Here is a 21,237-nt window from a genome sequence, read left to right on the forward strand (position 1 = left end):
ATACTTTTTGGTCGAAGACCTTGTCAGCCAGCACGTCTGTGTCTAACCTCCAAGTGGGGCGTTGGGCATAGCCCATCTCCAACCTCACATCCACGTAATGTGGAGCGTGGTCAGAGATAACTAGCGCCGAATATTCCGCTCTTACTATTCCTGGAAGTTCCACTTTCCCTACTGCAAAGAAGTCTATCCTCGAGTATGCTTTGTGGACCGGCAAAAAGAATGAGAATTTTCTCTCACCAGGGTGTAGGAACCACCACAGGTCCACTGCCCCCATCTGTTCCATGAATGTTCCCAGTTCCCTAGCCATGCCCGTGCTTCTTCCCGATCTGGGATTCGATCGGTCTGTCAGTGGGTCCTGTACACAGTTGAAGTCGCCCGCTCATGATCAGTGTGTGTCACTGTCGGGGATTTCCGCCATGATCTTTTTATGAAGACTGCGTCATCCCAGTTGGGCGCGTATACATTTACGAGAATTACCGGTGCCCCGTCTAGGGCGCCGCTGACCCTGACATACTGACCCCCTTGGTCCGTAACTGTCCCTGTCGCAGTGAACCTCGTCCTCTTACTAATCAGCATGGCTACTCCCCTGGCCCTCGCCCCGTAGCATGAATAGTATGTCTGTCCCACCCAGCCCTTGCTTACCCGCAGTCGATCCTTCTCAGAGTCATAGACTCACAGATGAATACAGCATGGAAACAGGTCCTATGGCCCAGCTTGTCCATGACACCCAGTTTCTATCACTAAGCTAGTCCCATTTATTTGCCCCATATCCCTCTATACCCACCCTGCCCATGTAACTGCAACTGTTTTTTAAAGGAAAAAAATTGTACCCACCTCTACCTCCTCTGACAGCTTGTTCCAGATGCTCACCACCTCTGTGCGAAAAAAGTTCCCCTCTGGTCTCTTTTGTATCGCTCCCCTTTCACCTGACCCATGCCCTCTAGTTCTAGACTCCTCTACCTTCAGGTGTGTTTCCTGCAAGAAGACTGTCAGCTTTCAGGCTTCTTAGGCGGGCAAAGATTCTGGATCTTTTCACCGGACTGTTAATCTCCTGATATTTCAGGTGATAATCATGGTGGGGGAACTTTGTCCCCCCTGCTCCTACGGGATCACCCATACTTACCTGGTGGACATGCCCTTGCACTCTGGGGTTTCCCTTCATTAGGGGGCCGTCCAAAATGACTGCCATTGCCATTGTCACCATGAGGCCGGGCCCTTTCCAGGGTTTCCCTTTGTCCAGGGGGCACCCAACATGGCTGACAACTGTGTGCACGCCACGTGGGCGCGCCCATGCACTCCGGGATCTCCATTTGTTAGGGACTCTCCAAAGTGGCTGCTTACAGCGCCATGTTGTCAAAGCCCATACAAAATCCAACTCATTTTCCTGCTCTATTCCTTTTGTGTTCTTCACCCCCCCCCCCTCACTCCCCATCCCCCCTTCCCATGTTGACCTTTTCCCGCCTCCCCCTTCCCTTTGCCACCCCCCTCCCCCCTATCACCCTGACCAGACGCTCCCTCCCTGCGGGGAGATGCACCGTGGTTCCCCCTTGCTTTCTGTCTTCCCGTATTAGCTATTTTGCTAGAGTGGTGGCTCCCTTCCCAGGGCTGGTCTAGCCCATCCCGAATGCCCGCTTTCCCTGTTTAAATCCTTATCTGCCTTCCTCAGTCCTCACTTCTTTCTAAGACCCAGTCTTCCCTTTATGGTCAGAACGAAGCAGCACAGTCTCGTGCAAACATGCTCACTGTCCAATCAGTCTTTGCTTCTTTCAGTCCTTCCCTGCACAACTCTCATTGTTGCCGTGCCCGTCCCTTATCCAGGCCATTGACTCCGACAAATTCATTTGCTTCCTCCAATGAGTTAGTGTTCTTTTTTTTGGTATGTGACCCAGAGCCTAGCTGGGAACAGCATACTGAAGCGTACCCAGTTCTTGTACAGGGCCAATTTCGGCTGGTTAGCTCTGCCCGAATGTTTGGGTCGATTCTGATTATGTCCTTCCCAGGTGCTCGTTTTCATCTGGCGTGCCCACCGCAGGATTCTCTCATGGTCCTGATATCGGTGGAGCTTTTCGGTAATCACCCTCGGCTTCTCCCCGTCCTTAGGTTTTGGTCTGAGCGACCTGTGCACTCGGTCGAGCTCTGGGGGTTTGGGGAAGCTGTCTCTCCATACTAAGTTGCCAGCATTTGGGCAGCGCAGTCCATTGGGTCTTTGCCCACGAAATCTTCTGACAGGCCCACGATCTGGATATTTTGTCGTCGGGGCCTTGTCCTGGTCCTCGTCTTTCCCCCTTCAGTTCCCCTGGACCGCCACCAAATATTTTACTTCTGCCTCCAGTGCGACAATTCTGTCGCTCTGGTCCGTCGAGGCTTTTTCCCAGGTCGAGGATCGTCCTCTCCTGAGTCGCCACTTTCTTCCCCAGCCCACTGATTGCATTCTGCATGGTGGCCATTGCCTCAGCCACCACCACCTTGGATTTCTATCCTGATCGCCCCCTTCAATGGGGGTGGGGTGGCCTCTTGGGTGCCCTCCTTTTGTGGTGAGGGATTTTTTTTCCCTCTGAAATTTGGGCAAAATGCGACTAAAGGTGCCTTTTGTTTTTGTCCCGACTTGGAGGGGAGCCACCTGATGCATGTCTGCTCAGCACATCACCGTTGCCGATACTCAGAAGTCAGCTTTTCTTTCAGACACACCAAGGAACAGTTATGTTCCTCACTCTACTCTCATTCTCTCCCCCCCACCCCTCGCTTTGTTTACTTTACTCTTCGTCCCTTTCTCTTCAGGGGGAGGTTGGTGAACTTGGTCTTCCTGGGCTAGCTGGTCTGCCTGGATCTGAGCTCCGCACTAGCCCGGCTTGGGCCCCGCTTGAACTTGCCAACACCTCTGCTCTCTCAACACAATCCTCGGGCCCCAAACTCCACAGCCGTTTTTTCTACTGAGGACCTCCGATTTTTTATTTTTACAGTTTCCCTTCGATCAGGCAGATAAGTCCGAAGGGCCGGAGACTGCGTGGGAGCCACCCGAGATGTAGCCTCTACTCGATGCCGCCGCATCTGAAGTCTAAGTGACCCTGTTTCACGTTCGGTGGCCTGCCGCAATTTGTTCCGACTTCACCTTTCATGCTGTTTTTCTTCTTTTGTTGCATGGTTCTGTACCATTCACTCATCCCTTTATTGTGAAACTCTTACCCTATCGTGTTTTAAAACATTTCGGGACCAATTCCCATTGCCGACCGGGTGAAAACTGCGATCTCCGGCAGGAGCTCCCACGCATGCAACTGCTCCATTATAATCCGCACCGGAAGTCCAATTAAGGGCAATTTAGCGTGACCAATCCACCTTGCTTGCACATCTTGGGTTGTGGGGGTGAGACCCACACAGACATGAATGTGAGAATGTGAAAATTCCACATGGACAGTGACCCGGGGCCAGGATTGAACCTGGGTCCTCAGCACTATAGGAAGCCACTGTTGAGTCAGGTTGCAGGTTTTCCTAACAAACATAACTCTATCTCACGCAAAGGGTCAGTTTGCAAGAACCTGAGAGAACAAGAAAATACTTAGTTTTGTAATGCCTTGTAATTTAAGAACAACAAAGAAAAAATACAACACAGCAAACCTCTGGATTCCTAATTGCCATCTCAGTTTATGAACTATGCATGTGGATCCTGAAGATCTGGAGGACTTCCCATCCCAAATAAGATTACTCATCAACCAATATGTACTATCAAACAAAGTTTGCCACGCTGTAATTTTGATTTAATTGGATCAGAATGCAAAAATACCATAATCAACCTAGCTCCTGCTAATGGTCCAAATAATGTGTAGGACCATGGCAATTCTTAATAGGATGACGTTTTGAAAATAGGAAAGTGGGATTCATTCAATGGGAGATGGTACCATAGTGGTAATGTCACTGCAGATCCAGCCGAATGCTATGGGGACAAAGATTGAAATCCCACCATGGTATCTGATGGAATTTAAATTTAATTAATAAATCTAGAATTAAAAGTTAGTCTCAGTAATGGTACCCATGAAACCATTGTTGATTGTTGTAAAAACCCATCTGGTTCATTAATGTTCTGTGCCAAATTTGGGAGGGCTGTCCCACAGAATAGTCAAGTAACAACCTGACTTAGTCATTCTCATTACCCAGATAATATCCTAGACAACACCATCACCTATCCCAGTCAATACAGACCCAACTGAGGTGAAAGCATAGTGGTATACAGTTGGGAGGGAGTTGCCCTCAGAGTTCTCAACATTAACTCCAGACCCCATGAAGTCTCATGGCGTAAGGTTAAACATGAGCAAGAGGTCCTCCTGTGTCCATGTTGAACACCAATTGGGAGAAGCACCAAGGGTGGTGTTAGACTTCACTTCATTGACACATCTGAAATGAAATGAAAATCACTTGTCACAAGTAGGCTTCAAATGAAGTTACTGTGAAAAGCCCCTAGTCGCCACATTCCGGCACCTGTTCGGGGAGGCTGGTACAGGAATTGAACCGCGGCTGCTGGCCTGCCTTGGTCTGCTTTCAAAGCCAGCGATTCAGCCCTGTGCTAAACAGCCCCTGTGTAATTTAGAAGTACAAAGTGTACTGTACATAATAGTGCTGAAATTCCTTAATTCGTATATACTCTTGGAATGTAGTTACGGAGTCTTTAAGTTGGCATCTCTAAGTACCAAAATACTGTAATGTAGATTTATGAAAGAATATGCAAAATTAAAGCCAGGGCATGTTTGTGAATTTGGGCTCGAGGGCTAGTTTGCAAATTTGGGTTCGAGGGCAGGTTCGCGAATTTGGGCCCCAGTGAGTGTACCATTAGCAGTAAACCAAAGCCAATACTGGGATGCTGATTGGCTGGAAGGAAAACTTGAGGGCTAGAATTGTAAATAGAAGGTACAAATTAAGGCTAGTTTGTTTTAGGGAAGCCAGAAGTATTCTTCCTATTGGTCAAGAATTCCAAATATTTGGTTAGAAGTTATTAGTTGTGGTGACACAAGTGCACAACCTTGGGCTGAATGTTACAAAAACTGCATTAAAGAGAATAAAAATAGGACACTTTCAGGGATAGCTCTTGCTAGGGAAAGAAAATGTTGGGGTTAATAGTAGGGCACTTGCTAGGAAGTTAGCATTGCCAGTCTGCAAATAATTGGCAACGGTTGGAGATTGCCATAAGAATCCAGAAGTGACTAACGTAATCGGCACTGGGTTGGGATTTGCTACAAGCATCCAAATCAGTATTAGAATCCTATATTAGGGCTACTGTAGTTACCTTAAGAAAAAGTGAATAATCTTTGTCAGGAAGTTGCTTTCAGCTTGAGAGAGAGGACAGTAACAGCTGTATACTTTGAAAGGAAGCACTCACAAAGTAACTGTAAATCATGCAGATACAGCAGTTAAGGTTTACTGAGAAATAAGAGGTGAAGTCTTACAATTGCAAAAGGGGTCCTGGCAAGTATGTTGCCGTTTAACCTTGAAGGATGTCATGAGTCAAGAGAAGACAAGACCCCAGAAGTCTCAGGTCCATGGGAAAGACAGTATATCATGCCATGCCTCAACTAATGGAATATACTGGGCGGAGAATGTGGAGAAGGTACGGAGCTGGGTCAGAGGGGTTGTCGGAGGTTTACGGGATTATTTTGGAAGAGGAGAAGGCACCGCTGGAAGGGATCAAGGCAAAGTGGGAGGAAGAGTTGGGAAAGGGTATGGAGGAGGGGTTCTGGTGTGAGGTGCTCCGGAGGGTGAACGCCTCCACCTCGTGTGCGAGGTTGGGGCCGATACAGCTGAAGGTGGTACATAGAGCACATCTCACAAGGACGAGGATGAGCCAGCTCTTTGACGGGGTAGATGATGTGTGGGGACCTGCTGGAATTCTTGACTCTTGAGAAGGTCAAATTTGAACTGAGGGGAAGTATGGAGGGGTTCTACAATTCATGGGAATTATTCATTATGCACTTTCGAGAATTGGATTACATTGAACATTAGGGGGAGGTGGCTGGGAGGGTTGGGGGAGGGGGACTGTAGATGTTAATGGTGACTATGGGTGATTCCTGATTCCCCTTTGTTATTTGTTTATGTTAACATGCGGGCTAATGTTTGGGGGTTTGTTGGGAGGATGGGATTGCTGTTATTGGTACGGGGATTGACATTGCATTCATTACTGATTATTGTTTATTGTTGGTGGGTGTAAATTTGGGAGAAAATGTGAAAAAGGAGAATAAAAATATTTTTTTTTTAAAAAAGGTATTTACTCATTTCACGTTTTCTATGTACAAAATTATGGAGGGGGAAATGGAAGGACCTATTTCCTTGGGAGATTTAAATAATTTGAGTTTCTGAGGGATAAGAGGAAAGAATACTTTTTCATCCAGAGGGTCTGCACCTCATTGCCTGAAAGGATGGTAGAGGCAAAAACTCACATTTTAAAAATACTGGATATGCACATGAAATACATGGCTATGGGCCAAGAGCTAAAAAGTGGGATAATTGGATAGCTTTCTCAGTCATCACAGGTGCCATCCTTCTGCACCAGAAAGTTTCAATGTTCCTTGACAATACCATAGGTCATTACTGGCAAAAAAATAACCATTCCTTCTAGAATTGCTTTGGAGGGCAGCATGGTGGCGCAGTGGTTAGCATTGCTGCCTCATGGCGCTGAGGTCCCAGGTTCGATCCCGCCTCTGGGTCACTGTCCGTGTGGAGTTTGCGCATTCTCCCCGTGTTTGCGTAGGTTTCGCCCCCACAACCCAAAGATGTGCAGGGTATGTGGATTGGCCTCGATAAATTGCCCCTTAATTTGAAAAAATGAATTTGGGCAGCACGGTAGCATTGTGGATAGCACAATTGCTTCACAGCTCCAGGGTCTCAGGTCCCAGGCTTGGGTCACTGTCTGTGCGGAGTCTGTACATCCTTCCCGTGTGTGCGTGGGTTTCCTCCGGGTGCTCCGGTTTCCTCCCACAGTCCAAAGATGTGCAGGTTAGGTGGATTGGCTATGATAAATTGCCCTTAGTGTCCAAAAGTGCCCTTCGTGTTGGGTGGGGTTACTGGGTTATGGGGATAGGGTGGAGGTGTGACCTTGGGTAGGGTGTTCTTTCAAAGAGCCGGTGCAGACTTGATGGGCCGAATGGCCTCCTTCTGCACTGTAAAATCTATGAAATTCTACTCTAATTTTTTTTTTTTTTTTTAAAGAATTGCTTTGGAACGAGAATATTCTACATGACATTGAGGGGTGCTGGCAATACACCCTAGAAGCGAACTTCCTAATCTGCTTCCACCATACAAAATAGGCTGTATTTTGTTTCCTAATCCACTGGCAGGCATATCTACATGTTCCACATATTGAATTAAACCATTCACAACCTTGGTATCAGTGCCACATCTCATCACCAGGATAGCTTACTTCCTTCCACCCATCACTATCTCTACCATGGCCTTTTCAATGTCAACACCCATACACAGCTTTATGGTGTTTTTTTACTCCCTCCTTGATGGTGCCTCCCACCTCCTCCACAAACTCCAAACTGTTGCTAGAGCTTTGCATTACACCAAGTCCTGCTCATCCATCTTCAATGATCTTCACTGGTTCCCAAGTTTAAAATTCCCATCCTCATCTGCAACTCCAATCATGGCATTGCGCAACCCATCTCTAAACTCAAAGCTTTTGTGGAACACTCCCTTTCTTGGACCCAAACCTGTTATTCACACCTTCTCGTCAACCTGGCATTCGTAGAAAGCCTTCAATGCCTTTCAGCCCTAACCTCTGGAGCTTCCTGCCTTATATCTCTTTTAAGAACCTTCTCAAAACGCAAACTCTTCAAGCAAACTTTTCCTCAAGTCTCTTGGCTTCCAGCTTTGACATCCATAAGTTTCTACCCATCTCTGAAGCACCTGGGAATGTTTATTCATTAATGTTGTTTTGTACTCAAAAGTGAAAGTTGAAAAAAGTGATGTCATCACAAGGGACGTTGGTGAGTTTTCTTTACACAATATTGTCTTTGGTTTGTTTCTGAGGGATAGCTAGGCACCTGTTTTGTGGAATGCACATGCTGTGCCATGTAGAAACTCCAGGATCCTTCTCATGTCCTGGACAAACACATGTGCAGGTAGCATCATCAGCTGGAGGAGCTAGAGCTCCGTGTTTCAGCGCACCCTAGATTGCACATTTCTGGATGCAGTCACTCCACAGTTTAAGGGAGTGCAAACAGTGAGGGAATGAGTGATAGTTTGACAGTCAAGGAGGACCAGGCAGAAGTGCCTTGAGTATACCTTTCTCTCCAACCAGTCAGCTCTGAATACCGGTGAAGTATTACTTTATCTGGGGAATGCAATGTAGTAATAGAAATGATAATCTTTATTAGCATCACAAATAGGCTTACATTAGCACTGCGCCACACTCCGGCGCCCGTTCAGGTACATTGAGGGAGAATTCAGAATATCCAATTCACCTAACAAGCACATCCTTCAGGACATGTGGGAGGAAACCGGACCACCCAGAAGAAACCCATGCAGGCACGGGGAGAATATGCAGACTTTGCACAGTCACCCAAGCCGGGAATCGAACCTTGGTCCCTGGCGCTGTGAAGCAACAGTGCTAACACTATGCTACCGTGCCGCCCAGAGACAAGTCAGTTTAGATTGACATGCGCGTGTGTGTATAAACACCCAGAGGGCATGACCCATATTGGTACCAATTACATAGGTAGAAATACGGATGAGTTTCTGCAGGCAGATTTGAGAATTTGAGCGAGCCGGGAAGGAAAATAGCAAGCGGGTACTCCCAGTGCCATGCACTAGTGAATATAGAAATAGGTTACAGTAGTTGATAGTGGATGGAGAGATGGTGCAGGAGGAAGGGCTTTAGATTCCTGCGATATGGGGACCAATTCTGGGGGAAACGAGACCTATACAGGCTAGATGGGTTGACCTCAACGGGTCTGGCACCAATGTCTTCATAGGGCAATTTGCTAATGCTCCGGGGGTGGAGAAAGGGAACCAGGATGTAGCACTAGAAAGGAGAAACAAATGCACAAAGAATTAGGAGAGACAGACCTTAACAGTCCACGAAGTAATACGGTAATAAATGGAATAAGAGCAAGAATGAATGATACATAATCTAAATTAAGTTTACATTAAATGTACACTTGCACACAAAGCATTGTAAATAAGGTTGGTAAGCTGCAGGTGCAGATAACCACATGGGAATATCATTTCCTGGCAATAACAAGAGGCCTGACTCAAAAAAGGGCAAGAGTGGGTCCTAAATATTTCTGCATATAAGCAGAGAAGGAAAGCAAGGAGATGGAGTGGCAGCATTGATTAAGGGGAGTATTACAATGCTGGAGCGAGGATGTCCTGGAGGGGTCAAAGACAGAATCGATTTGATTACTGTCTAGAAATAAAAAAGATACCATTAGCCCACTGGAGTACTCAACAGGCCGCCACTTATGGGAAAGTAAGAAGTCTTACAACACCAGGTTAAAGTCCAACAGGTTTGTTTTGCATCACTAGATTTCGGAGTACTGCTCCTTCCTCAGGTGAATGAAGAGGTGGGTTCCAGAAACTTATGTATAGACAAAAGTCAATGATGCAAGACGATACTTTAAATGAGAGTCTTTGCAGTCCAACGCTGGCATCTTCACACTTATGGGAAAGACAGAGGAGAAAATTTGCAGGGAAATTACAGAGAGGTGCAAAAACTATAAAGTAGTATTAACATAGGCAATAGCATAAAGGAAGAGTGGCATAAGAGTTTTTGAAGTATGGTCAGGAGAACTTTCTTGATGAATAAGGAAGGAGGCATTGCAGGACCTGGTTCTCAGGGAATGAGTTGGGTCAAGTGTCAGCAGGGGATCATTTAGGGAATGATGATCATTGTATCATATGGTTTAGGTTAGCAATGGAAAAAGACAAGGAGCAATCAAGGGTGAAAATGGTTAACTGGAGGGGGGGGGGGTCCAATTTTAGTGGGATGAGAACAGATATGGCCCGGTAAATTAGAATCAATGTTTGGCAGGCAAGACATTAGCAGAACAGTGGGTTGCTTTTAAAGAGGGAACGGTTCAGGTGCAGGTGAGGCATGTTAACACGGGCGGAAAAAGCCAGAGCTCTCTGGGTGAAGGAAGGGAGTAAAATGAAGCAGAAAAAGGATGCTTATGTCAGCTTGATAATAACTAAGTGAGAATCAGGCTGAATATTGAGCAGAAGTGAAAAACAAAATAAGAGAGACAAAGAGAGTGTGAGAAGAGACTAGCATAATGTTCTTCAAACATTTTTTTCAGGGACCCATTTTTACCAACCGGCCAACCTTCGGGACCCAACCCGGCCGACCTTCACGACCCACGCCGGCCACCCTGCGCGACCCACCATTTTCTTACCTTGTTTGCTGCTGAAAAAAATGGAGGAAATGGTTTTGGGTCCCTTTGGCCCTCGTACACGGTCCTCCAATGGAACCTGTTGGATGAAGGTGAAGCCTTCAAGTGTCGGAAAGTATGGCGTCTCCATCTGTCCAAAGTTCTGCAGTTTTTTTCCAGTAAAATTTTATCAAATAACCCCCCCCCCCCCCCGAACTTGTAAAAAAAAATACAATGAATAAAATAAATGAAAAAAAAAATTAAATGAATAAAATGAATTTAAAAAATCCGAACTTGTAAAACAAAAAGCTTCGACCGTTTTTTAAAAAAGGCGGCAGCACTACGCATGTATGCCCGATCATCAGTGCGCATGCGCATAGTCGTGGCGCTCCCGATCGCGCAAATCTGCGCGCAACAGCCACAGAAGCCGGCTGTTAAAAACGCCGGCTGCAAGCGGCCTTCAAAATGGCCGTTTGCAGCCAGCGTTTTTAACAGCCGGCTTCTGTGGCTGTTGCGTGCAGATTTGCGCGATCGGGAGCGCCATGACGGACGGCTCCGCGACCCTCCCAACACCCTCCCGTGATCCACCTGCGGGTCGCGCCCCCGAGTTTGACAATGCCTGGACTAGCATATGACATACAAGAGAATGCAAAAGTCTTCTATAGACATAATGTGTTACATTCATAACAATACAAGATGTTTATGTTGCCTAAGTGGTGGAGGCAGATTCAACTGCAGCTTTCGAGATAGAACTGGGTAAGCACCTGAAGAGAAGATTTGCAGGGCTACGAGGAAAGGGTGGACGAATGAGACTAGCTGAACTGTTCTTGTAGAAAGACAGCATGGACACAATGAGCCAAATGGCCTCCTACTGTGCTGTATCTTTCTAGGATTCTATGTCAGTGCTGAGGAATGTATCAATTTTTCACAAGCCACATTGTGCCAGCTGTAATCATCACTGCGCAGATGCAGAGTAAGCTTTACCTAAACTCCACCAATAACATGAATTAACTTCAGAAAAACACTCCATATATCATCAATGTGTTTCTTTAAATTCCATCAAAAGTTATTTGCACAGCCTCTACAATTATGCATTCATACACATGTTCAACAAGAAATGATTGAAACTGCCCAAACTCATTTCACTTACAGCTGAGGGACTAGTGTAGTGTCATTATTTCATGGATTTAAACTCAAATGTATGACAAGAAAGGATTGTGCTAATCTATTGTGATAACTAGTCCTGAATTGAACTTCTTACCATACACCTTCTTAATGAGGCAATTAAAATTAAAAACCATTAAAAATTGCATTTTTTGTGAAATACTCAAAACTCCAATAAGTGATTTTAAAAACTTCAATATACATGGTGCCTCTCACAAGCCTTTCTTACAAATAACTGGTTCCTTTAAAGTAGTAAATTTGTGAGCAATGAGAAGGTAGTGCCAAAGTGATTCATCTACATGATTCGTGAGAATGGTTCCTGGGACAAGGAACTTCAGTTACATGGATAGATGGAGAAGTTAGGGCTGTTTTCTGTGCAGAAGTGAAGGATGTGATGAGATTTGATAGAGGTATTGAAAAGCAAGAGAGGTACGACAGAAAAGATAGGGAAAACCCGTTCCCATTGGTGGAACGGTCAAGAACAAGAGGACACGGGCAGCACGGTGGCGCAGTGGGTTAGCCCTGTTGCCTCACGGCGCCGAGGTCCCAGGTTCGATCCCAGCTCTGGGTCACTGTCCGTGTGGAGTTTGCACATTCTCCCCGTGTTTCCGTGGGTTTCGCCCCCACAACCCAAAAGATGTGCAGGGTAGGTGAATTGGCCACGCTAAATTGCCTCTAAATTGGAAAAAATGAATTGGGTACTCTAAGTTTTTTAAAAAAGAACAAGAGGACACAGATTTAAGGTAATTGGCAAAGGAAGCAATGGGGACATGTTTTGAATGCAAGTGGTTAGGATCCCTGGGACCATTCTCGTAAATCGTGGACATGAATCACTTTGGCAGTACATTTTTCATTGCTCACAAATTTACGACTTTAAAGGAACCAGTTATTTGCCAGAAAGGCTGAGAGAGGCACCATGTATATCAAGGTTTTTAAAATCACTTTGTTTAGTTTTGGGTATTTCACAAAAAAATGCAATGGAATGCATTGCCCGAGTGTGGTGGAGGCAGGGTCAAATGAGGCAATTAAAGAGAATTGTATTTTTATCTGAAAAGGAAGAATGTGCAGGGCTATGGGGAGAAGGCAGGGGGTGGTATTAGTTGAATTGCTGTGGAGAGTCAATGGAGGCATGGTGGGCCGAATGGGCTCTTTCTGTGCTGTAACAATTCTAACTGTGATTCTCCACAATGGTACAATTGTTGATACTGACCCCATGAGGGTCTGTACTACAGTGTACGACAGCATTATATTTTTAGATGATTACTGGAGAGTAACACAATTATATAAAACTGAAGCTTGCAGCACCTATCTGCCAATTAGGTATTTTGCCAGCTTCCAAACTAATTCTGATTTCAATAACTTAAGATTATCACTGCTCCCATTTTACCAGACTGCCAATATAGGCAACAGTTCTGTTGTTGCCATTTACAGCTCCTTTAAGCCCATTTTTTGTTTACTTGCCCAATACCAGCACATTCTGCCTTTCACGACCACTCTTTTTGTCATTTAATCACTCCTGCTTTGGACACCAAAGACCCCTTTTGCTCTTCCCCCTGTACTTCCTTAAATAATATTACATCTCTAACTTCTTCCAGCTTTGACAAAAGATCATTATCAATTTCGGAGGTTAACTCCATTTCTCCCTTTGTCTGGTGCTGCCTAATGTTATTTCCAGAATTTTCTGTTTTATTTCACATTTCCAGCATTTGTGGTATTTTGCTTTTACGTACACGTATCACAAAATGCTACAGTGCAGTAGAGGCCTTTTGTCCCATTGAATCTGTACCGATGCATGAAAGGCCGACATGCTCACCTAATCCCACTTGCCAGCACTTGGTCCATAATTGAATGTTATATCCACGTATATATCCATTTCAAAAATAACTGGCCTCTGAATCTTTTTTTTTTTAAATTACAATGGGATATCAGTAGCATTAGTATTCTGCTGAACGAGATCAAATGTATGCATGGGCCTTTTCATATGACTTCATCATCTTATGATCGTTCAGTCACAAAGTAACCATGCTGCTGGCTGAAGGAGAATGGAAGAAACAAAAATTGCACAAAAGGCTATAATCCTAATAAAAATTGGTTCTGAATACTTCAGTTATGTTTTTAAATTATTTTACATGGTGATACTCCAACAGGTAGAAAAACAGACATTATTTATATTGGACTTTTTTGATACCTTGCATATAAAACTGTACTTTATATACAAATGTTACTCAACCACAACCGCCATCTTTGATGTCCTAGTCTCCAATTACTCCATTATGTCCTCTCTCACACCTCGGCCATTTCCTCTGGTTTGGCCCTCATCTGCCCTCCCTAAGTCCAAAGGATGCACAGTTGAAAGGATACAAGACAACTGGCTTTGGCATCCATTGAGATATCTGCCTGGTCCACCTAAAACATTATTGAGCCCGATGATCCCACGGACTTCTGGGTCACCAAGATCGAGACAATCCATCCAGCCGGCTCTCCAGCATCCCTCCATTCTACCAGCCCACCAGGCCAAACTTCCTCTAATGTTCACCCTGTTCTCATTAGGAGACCCCATCACCTGTTCCCTCGATTCTATCCCTGGTAAACTGATCATTCACTCCCCTCATGGCCCCCATGTTAGCAGATGTCGATAATGGTTTTCCCTCTTCAGATTTTTGACCCTTTTATCTATAAATCTGACGTCTCCATTCTTATCAAAACACCAACCACTAATTCCAACTTCCTTGCAAACTAACATTCCATCTCCAACCTCCCTTTCCTCTCCAAAGTCCTTGAAAATTGGCACCTACCAATCTGTTCTCATTATACCTGGAACTCCATGTTTGAATCTCTGCAATCAGGTTTCCACCATCCACAAAACAGCTGTCAAAATCACGTAACTTTGATAAAGTTAAACTTTCCCTCCCCGCCCTTCTGCAGCCTTCGACAGTAGACTACACCATCCTCCAACATCTCGTGAAGGCCTTACCTTTCCTTATCGCAATAATTTTCCTCAACCCTCGGATATTTGCACACCCTAATTCTGGGCTCTTGTGCACCCCCAGGTTTAATTGTTCCACCATTGATCTGAAATACCCCCTGCATCTCTCTGTCTCACCTTCTGCCTTCAAAACACTCCTTAAACCCATCCAAGCATTTGGACATTTAACTGAATTAGCTGTGTCATAAATTGTTTTATAACACTCCTGTGAAGCGCCTTGGAAAGTTTTGTTACATTTGAGGTGCTTTATAAATACAAGATGTGGAGATGCCGGCGTTGGACTGGGGTGAGCACAGTATGAAGTCTTACAACACCAGGTTAAAGTCCAACAGGTTTGTTTCGATGTCACTAGCTTTCGGAGCGCTGCTCCTTCCTCAGGTGAATGAAGAGGTATGTTGGCACCTACCAAACATACCTCTTCATTCACCCGAGGAAGGAGCAGCGCTCCGAAAGCTAGTGACATCGAAACAAACCTGTTGGACTTTAACCTGGTGTTGTAAGACTTCGTACTGTTATAAATACAAGTCCTTGGTATATATTTATTTTCTACAGCTTAGTCATAAACTGTTCCCATTTTATTTTAAAATGCAGTGCATTCCTCATTAATAATAATTTTTATTATTGTCACAAGCAGCTTACATTAACATTACAATGAAGATACTGTGAAAATCTCCTAGTCGCCACACTCCTGTTTGGGTACAGAGGGAGAATTCAGAATGTCCAATTCGCCTAACAAGCACGTCTTTCGGGACTTGTGCGAGGAAACCGAAGCACGCGGAGGAAACCCACACAGACACGGGGAGAACGTGCAGACAACGCACAGATAGTGACCCAAGCGGGAATCAAACCTGGGACCCTGGCGCTGTGAAGCAACAGTGCTCATTACATTGCCTACAAGATCTTTCTTAATTACAATTTCCTACATGGCCTAGTACTGATCACAGTCATGTCACTGGAAAAGGTATCAAAAAGAACTCACCAAAAAACAAGGTCAGAAATATCAGCTGGCGGGACATCTTGTCCCATTTCAAATACCTACCTCTTGTAGACATATCTAAAGCAAGACCAGAACCATGCGTCATCCTCTCAATGCAAGTATCGGATTCAAAGTCAATAACAGACCGTTACTGTTTGAGAGACTGTAATCTAATCTTGTCCAGATGAAAGAGAGCAGCGCTCTCACAGGATAACTATTAACCCCTCATTATGTTTCAATGTTATAATCGCTCACAGAAATCACATACAAAATCCTGCCAGGCCTTAAAAGGGTAGACGTCCATTTGAGGATTTATCACAACACAAGGTTAACTGCTGAGACGACAAGCTCCGCATGCCTATGTCAACAAAACACATATAACTCATTTCCTTCCAGGTAACACCAGGGGTCGTTCTTTAAAGACAAATGCCTAATCAAAAAAGCTGCCAGTTCTCATTCGATGTAGTTCATTCCTATACATGTACAGCTGGATTTGGGCATGCCAGATCTTGCATTAGCATGTCACAAGCAACTGTTTCTTCTACCAGCCTTGTTTGGATCTTCGTGAAATACTTATCTCAGGGATAAATGTCTGCGACCCTTCCTCACAAACAAGCCCCGTCAGTGTAGACGGATGGTGGAAAAATTCAATCGACTTTGAACAATGCTTGATGCAGTCGGTGGGGTGAAACAAAGCCACTCACTCCTGCACCCACCTCACTCACCATAAAGCAGCTGCGCACCCAAAATACACAAGTCGCAGGGCCGCCCCCCCCCCCCCCCAACTCCGGCCGCAGTCTCTCAGGTGCCCAGAAACGCCCCATTAGGACAAGTCTCAGCCTCGGGGGCAGGTGGAGACAGACCGGGCAGGGACCCCGGGGAACCGCTCCACCCTGCCCGGCGCCCCTGGAGAGTCGCTCCACCCTACCGGCCCGAGCTCGGTTCTTTCCCCCTTCCCCGGGCCTAGAACCCCCTCCAACACCGGGCTCTGGGCCCGGTTCCTTGTGCCTCTCCCCCCGAGCTCTGGGCCCGGTTCCTTGTGCCTCTCCCCCCGAGCTGTGGGCCCGGTTCCCTGTGTCTCCCCCGGGCTCTGGGCCCTGGGCCCGGTTCCCTGTGTCTCCCCCGGGCTCTGGGCCCTGGGCCCGGTTCCCTGTGTCTCCCCCGGGCTCTGGGCCCGGTTCCCTGTGTCTCCCCCGGGCCCGGTTCCCTGTGTCTCCCCCGGGCCCGGTTCCCTGTGTCTCCCCCGGGCTCGGTTCCCTGTGTCTCCCCCGGGCTCGGTTCCCTGTGTCTCACCCCCCCGGCGGCTCTGGGCCCGGTTTCTTACCTGCTCCGTCCCCCCCGGACCGCTTCACTCCTCACAGCCGCCGCACTCCGTTCCTCTGCCGCTCTGCTGGCAGTGTCTCCATCCGCCGCAAAGAGTGCCGCTATTGTCGGGGTTGGGAGGCGCTGTCTGCATGGCGGGTGCTTCAGTCAACGGAGAATCAGACTGCGCAATGTTTTCATCAGAAGTCTGGTCAGCTGCACCGCAAATCTGTTCAGTCTGTCTCACTATTCTCAGACTGAGGTCAAATGTGCAGGCATTTCTTTAATGTAGAAAGTAAACTAGCATTTCTTTAAATATGACATGCAAAGATGTCTTTACAAAGTGAGTTTTTTTGGTCGAACAATTGACAAGTGTGGGAAATTTGCATTAAGATGCATCACTGTATGGCCAAATATTGCTTCTACGCCATCAAAATAAAAATTCATGGTGATGGTTAGGATTATGAGCATCACAATCTCTGAAACAACCTCTGACTCACCCCCCCCCCCCCTGCCAATCACACACAAAAAAATGCCAACCTGACATGCCAGCACCACCAAGGCACCTTGACAGTGCCAAACTGGCACCAACCATGTCAGGGCTCCACCCTACCCAAAGGGCATGCAGCTGGGGGGGTTCTCCAATCCTCCCACAAGTGCCATTCCATCTGGTCCCTATTTTTTTTCAAAAAGTATACTTTATTCATAAAATCTACCATAAACATTAAAGAACATTTCGAGTTGTCTTGACTGTACATTTCCATCAGTTACACATTCCCTTGACTTTCTTCCATTCAATTTTGATAACATTACACACATATCGCTCTTTACGTTACAATTCTTTCTTAAATATTTACATTGTCTTGTTTCTTTTATACACCCTACCCTGCACCGCTCACCAGCACCCATACCGTCCGCCATGGCCAGGTGCCATTGTCGCAAAGGCTACCAGCTGCCCACCCCCTGTGCTGCATGTGTCCGACAGCTCTGTGCTTTCTCCCCCCCCGCCCCCCCCCCCCCCCCGAACGTGCCCCCGCTCCAAGTCAAGGTGATGCATGACTGCAGAGAGAGAGAGAAGACCGAAGGGGGGCCGTTGGAGCAGCGGCAGGCATTGGACTTGGTCAGTGGGCCTGGCGAGAGCTGTCGCCGAGGCAGAGGTCGGCATCGGGCAACCAAGTGAGTCACTGATGAGTTGTGGTGTCGCTATGGTATGCGTGGCAAGACCCCCCACACCACCCCACCACCCCCACGCCACCACCACCCCCCAACACTGACTTTCCATCACAGCTGTCTCCAACACCTTCCACCATCCCAGAGAAACTCACCTCAGTTGGGCACTTTAATGGAGAGGCTCCTGGGCACGATCTGGTGTGTACACACACGTGCAGTGGTACACAGATGGAGGTAGGAACCCCTGGGGGGACAGATAGTCAGACGGCGGTCCAACCCCAGGGACTAGCTGCTGTCCAGACAGGTCTCTGGCTTCTGGAAAGGGCGGTCCCATCAATACTGGAGATGCAGACACAGAGCCAAGGACCACATGAGGGGCCATCCGGAACAGGCGCAGTTGGAGTCCAACCGCCTGCAGGGACAGGAGGCGGTGCCCAGCTGGAGTCCGCGGTGGAGCCCTTGGGGGCGAAGGTATCAGCTAGGGGTCAGGATGTCCAAGGCCTGGGGCAATCTGGGTGGGCAGTGGCCTAGGCACATGACAGGGCTGCCCTGTCACAGGCAGCTATGTACCATGGCCACCTGGAACTTGCAGCGGTGCTCCCGAACTTGTCCCAGTCACAACGGGTTATGGCTGTGGGTGTCGATAGTATTGCCGGGGTGCTGGCTGACCTGCGCCAGTCACCGAATGATGTGGCACAGTGACTGAGGGAGGTGGCTCAATTTCTGTGCTCCATGGCCGCGAGCATTGAGACCCTGATCGAGATGAGAGCAGACCCCAGGACTGGCAGCGCCAGGTGGCAGGGGAGCCTCAGGAGTTTACTCCAGTAGCACTCCCATCCCAAGGAGTCGCCTGGGGGCAATCGGGCAACCTGAGGGAGGAGGAGGTGATGAGGCCCATGGCGCAGAAGAGGTGCTGGAACACCACAGTGCCTTGGATCTCCCATCTCCTGTCCCTGGCGCACCTGATGGGCAACGGGTAGAATAGGTGGCACCACGCCACCTGGGACACCCAAGCAACACCAGCCAACGGCCACCAAGGGGGACCCATGTCAAAGTGCGAGAATCGCAGTAGATCTCCTCAACCTTGATGTACTACCTGGGTATCCACCTAGACGTAGCGTTAGGGCCTGTGAGGCCAGAAAGGTAGACACCAGTTAAGTTAGCATGATGTAGCTCACAGCATAGCATTAGGGGCTAGGGCACAAACTGTTATAGAGAGTTTCACCTGTTAAGCTCAAAATAAACACCTGTGCACAGAAGTTCCAACCTGCCTCAGTGCTCTTTCAGAAATGAAATGAAAATCACTTATTGTCACAAGTAGGCTTCAAATGAAGTTACTGTGAAAAGCCCCTAGTTGCCACATTCCGGCGCCTGTTCGGGGAGGCTGTTACAGGAATCGAACCATGCTGCTGGCCTGCCTCGGTCTGCTTTCAAAGCCAGCGATTTAGCCCTGTGCTAAACAGAAGGGTGTAAGGGATGGGCTGGGCTGGCTGGAGAGGGGGGGCTGGGCGGGAGGTGGAGGGGCTGAAATGGAAGTGGCAGGGTCAGGGGCCTCCAGGTCGGATAACGCACATTGCCCTGGTACCTCGCCCCTCCCACTCTCAATACCCCCCTCCCCCTCGCACCCCTTCCCGACCTCCGCCAACCCAAGGGTTCAATGGGACCATGTGATGGACTGGTCAGCTCGTATGCAGGGCTCACCCAGGTGGACAAAAGAACAAAGAACAAAGAAAAGTACAGCACAGGCCTGGGCTCCCCCATGCTCTCCATCTTCGGACGCCAGCGACAACCAACTGCAGCTTGCCTCAATGACGCTCGACCAGTCTCGTCCACACAACCTGGCCACCGCCTCGACTACGGTGAAAATCAATGGCCACGTGACCTCTTGCCTGCTGGACTCCAGAAGCACCGAAAGCTTCATCCACCTGGATACGTTAAGGCGCTGCTCCCTCGCGGTCCACCCCGCCAATCAAAGAATCTCCCTGGCCTCCGGACCCCATTCCGTCCCGATCCGGGGATTCTGCACGGTCACTCTCACGGTCCAGGGCGTAGAATTCAGCGGCTTCCGCCTTTACATCCTTCCTAATCTCTGCGCTGCACTACTACTAGGCCTGGACTTCCAGTGCAATCTCCAGAGCCTCACCCTCAAATTCGGCGGGCCCCTACCACCCCTCACTGTGTGCGGCCACGCGACCCGAAAGGCCGACCCAACCCAATCTAACTTCGGATTGCAAACCCGTTGCCACCAGGAGCAGACAGTACAGCACCCAGGGCAAGACCTTCATCAGGTCCGAGGTCCAGCGGCTGCTTTAGGAGGGCATCATCGAGGCCAGCAACAGCCCCTGGAGAGCTCAAGTGGTAGTCGTTAAAGCTGGGGAGAAACACAGAATGGTCGTGGACTACAGCCAGACCATCAATCGGTACACGCAGCTTGACGCATCCCCCCTCCCACGCATATCTGATATGGTCAATCAGATTGCGCAGTACTGGGTCTTCTCAATGATAGACCTAAAATCCGCCTACCACCAGCTCCCCATTCGTAAATCGGACCGTCCATACACTGCTTTCGAGGCGGACGGTCGTCTCTATCACTTCCTCAGGGTTCCCTTCGGCGTCACTAACGGGGTCTCGGTCTTCCAATGGGAGATGGACCGAATGGTCGACCGGTATGGTTTGCGGGCCACCTTTCCGTACCTAGACAACGTCACCATCTGCAGCCATGATCAGCAGGACCACAATGCCAATCTCGCTAAATTTCCTCCGCACCGCCACTCTCCTCAACCTCACCTACAACAAGGAGAAGTGCGTGTTCAGCACAACCCGCCTCGCCATCCTCGGCTATGTTGTCCAGATCGGAGTTCTGGGGCCCGATCCCAACCGCATGCGTCCTCTCATGGAGCTTCCCCTCCCCCACTGCCCCAAGGCCCTCAAACGCTGCCTGGGGTTCTTCTCCTACTATGCCCAGTGGGTCCCAAACTACGCGGACAATGCCCGCCTACTCATTCAATCCACCCACTTTCCCCTTACGGCCGAGGCACAACAGGCCTTTGCCCGTATCAGAGCCGATATCGCCAAGGCCAGGATGCACGCAGTAGACGAGACACTGCCCTTCCAAGTAGAGAGCGACGCATCAGACGTCGCCCTTGCCGGCACCCTCAACCAGGCAGGCAGACCCATGGCATTCTTTTCCCGCACCCTTCATGCCTCAGAAATTCGGCACTCGTCCGTCGAAAAAGAGGCCCAAGCTATCGTTGAAGCTGTGCGTCATTGGAGGCATTACCTGGCCGGCA

General features: G+C 48.1%; 1 protein-coding gene across 3 annotated transcripts in view; it reads right to left on the bottom strand.

The window, feature by feature from the left end:
• The window catches only part of rab5b (RAB5B, member RAS oncogene family), a 149,380-nt gene extending 132,392 nt beyond the window's left edge, over nucleotides 1-16,988 (bottom strand). The window contains exon 1 of one of the 3 annotated variants that reach the window (XM_072479356.1): nucleotides 16,800-16,988. The gene's annotated coding sequence lies outside the window, so the exon portion shown is untranslated. Of the gene's footprint in view, nucleotides 1-10,373; nucleotides 10,450-16,799 lie in introns of those variants that run through there. The other 2 variants (XM_072479342.1, XM_072479350.1) reach the window with 2 other exon arrangements.
• Between the last annotated feature and the right edge of the window lie 4,249 nt (nucleotides 16,989-21,237).

The sequence above is a fragment of the Scyliorhinus torazame genome, chromosome 2 (genome assembly GCF_047496885.1).
Source record: "Scyliorhinus torazame isolate Kashiwa2021f chromosome 2, sScyTor2.1, whole genome shotgun sequence".
In the NCBI taxonomy this organism is placed as follows: domain Eukaryota; kingdom Metazoa; phylum Chordata; class Chondrichthyes; order Carcharhiniformes; family Scyliorhinidae; genus Scyliorhinus; species Scyliorhinus torazame.